This window comes from Onychomys torridus, chromosome 5 (genome assembly GCF_903995425.1).
Source record: "Onychomys torridus chromosome 5, mOncTor1.1, whole genome shotgun sequence".
NCBI lineage: Eukaryota > Metazoa > Chordata > Mammalia > Rodentia > Cricetidae > Onychomys > Onychomys torridus.
This window is the reverse complement of record NC_050447.1, coordinates 34,274,124-34,276,501: the sequence shown is the minus strand read 5'-3', so window position 1 is coordinate 34,276,501 and position 2,378 is coordinate 34,274,124. Positions and strand designations below refer to the sequence as shown.

Sequence of the window (2,378 nt, the reverse complement as noted above, 5' to 3'; positions counted from 1 at the left end):
TGGTCAGCAGGGCTAGGTCTTTTGGACCAAGGCCAGGACTAGAAGGATCTAAATAGCCTGCTACTTGTATTTCATTGAAGGGGTCAAGGCAATGCAATGCAGTGTTCTGGTGTGGAGGGTGAGAGCTGTATTCTAAGAGGCTGGTCTTGCTCCTACGCGCCTCTCAATGGGAGGTCAGTGGTCTGGCTTATGCCAGAGGAAATGGGCACAGAAAGGGAGGGGGCAGTGCTTGTCAGCTGACCCAAAATCCAAGCTCTGATGTTATTCCCTGGTGGCTTCTGAGGGGTATGTCTAATATCCTTAAGATAATAAAGGCTCCTGACACTGGCCAGCAACCTGATATGCTTGTTGATGGTGACTAAGGAACCCATGTTGAGAGCCACTGAATTATTAGAGGGAAAGAGCAGTGTTATTAAAGGGGAATGACTTATTTCATCTCCTGCTTCCTGACTGTGGCTAGGACGTGACCAGCAGTCTCAGGGTCCTGCCACCCAGACTCCCCGCCTTGAACTGGGAGCCAATGCCCTTTCTTAAAAAAAAAAAAAATTGGGGGCTGGAGAGATGACTCAGTTAAGAACACTGGCTGCTCTTCCAGAGGTCCTGAGTTCAATCCCCAGCACCCACATGGCAGTTCACAACTGTCTGTAACTATAGTCCCATGGGATACAATACCCTCTTCCTGTACGCAGACATACATGCAGACAAAACACCTATATACATAAATAAATCTTTTTTTTAAAAAAAGACTTACTTCACTTTATTTTTCTTTTATAAAAACCCTTATGTGGTGGCTACATCTGGAGGTCTAGGTCCCCCGAACAGAGACTCTGGTGCAGGTTTTCACAAGATGGTCAGTGAATTCCTGATAGGAAGACTTGGTGAATGCAGTCTCTTTCCAGAGGTCGGGAGTCAGGTAGCTGTAGGTCTTGGAGCTGGCATCACAGGTGGCCTTGGCGAAGTTGCCCAGGGTGGCAGTGTAGCCCCTGGCCGATGTGTAGCAGTCATCAATACCGGCCATCATCACTAGCTTCTTGGGCACCAGAGCATAGAAGATGTCAGTGCATCCGGGGACAGGGGTGAGGTACACCAACACAGAGCCACAGCAGCCTGTCACCTTGCATGGGACAGTGGGGGCTTACCAGTCTTGTCCCCCAGTAGCCTCTCCACACAGGAACAATGGAAAGCTTGGCCAAGATGATGGCCCCTTACATGATCATTGTAGTCTCCAATAGTGACAAAAGCCTGGTTTGCTGGCCAGCCCAAGTCTGCTTCTGCACTAGCATGATCCTTAGAACCTCATCCTTTGGGGATGTGCCAGGAAAAAGTCAATAATCTCTCATTCCTTGATGGGCAGGCAGAATAGGTAGATCTCCTCCAGGGACTTGGAGCCGGGGATCCACTCCTTAAGCTTTACCTCCCTGAGCCTCTGTGGCCTCGACCTAGAACATGACCTCTTAACATGACCACAGCCCCAAAGAATGCTGCTGAATGTTCCTCGGAAGTTGCAGGGTGTCTCCTAATTAATCCTGCTCCAACCCCACTCCTCAAGGCCCTCCCTCTGCGTATCCTGGCACCTATCCACCATTTGGTGTTTTCCTGAAGAAGCAAAAATCTGGAACAGAGATCTGCCTCCTCTGCCTCCCCGATGCTGTGATTAAAGGCCTGTGCCACCACTGCCCTGTCAAATAAATCTTTTTAAAAAGTACATTAAATAAAGGACTGGTGTGATGGCTGAGGGGTTGAGTGTTTGCTGCTCAATTGTGAGGACTGGAGTTCAGATCCCAGAGTTCATGTAACAACCTGATGTCCCTCAAATGCCTGGACCTCCAGCTTGGAGTGATTTCATGTCCCTGCTTCTGGCCCTGCATACACCCACACATAGGCACATGCCACATGCACCTTGCCCAGGTACACCTAGGAAGGAACAGAAGGGAGATCACAGACAGAGGACAGCATGGCAAAGCTACACAGGGAAGGAGACGGCAGGAAGGAGGACCGGCCAGCTGGGTGAGCAGCGGACTGCCTAATAACCTTGGAACTGTGTAGCTCTAGGTTCAGATCTCGGGCAAACCTGTGGGCCATTTCCCGCCATTCTGTCAGATGGGGATCAGGGAATGGAATGTCACTGTATCTGCTGTATTTTAGATCTTGTTGCTCTGGATATTTGAGTGAAGTCTGATTTCCCTAAACTGTCCTGCAGATGTGCTGGCACAGAGAAGACTTTTCGGCCGAACGGGATACTGTGATCATCATCAGGGTCGTTACTGAAAGTCTACAGATGGTTATTTGTTGGGGATTCAGAGCGGCTGCTGGGTCACAGCTCCAGTCGTCCTTTTAAACCTTTCTGGTCCTTGACCCATGGTATCTGGCACCTCAGC

General features: G+C 49.7%; 1 pseudogene; it reads right to left on the bottom strand.

Moving 5' to 3' along the window:
* Positions 1 to 805: 805 nt before the first annotated feature.
* LOC118584564 lies at positions 806 to 2,082 on the bottom strand (annotated as a pseudogene).
* Between the last annotated feature and the right edge of the window lie 296 nt (positions 2,083 to 2,378).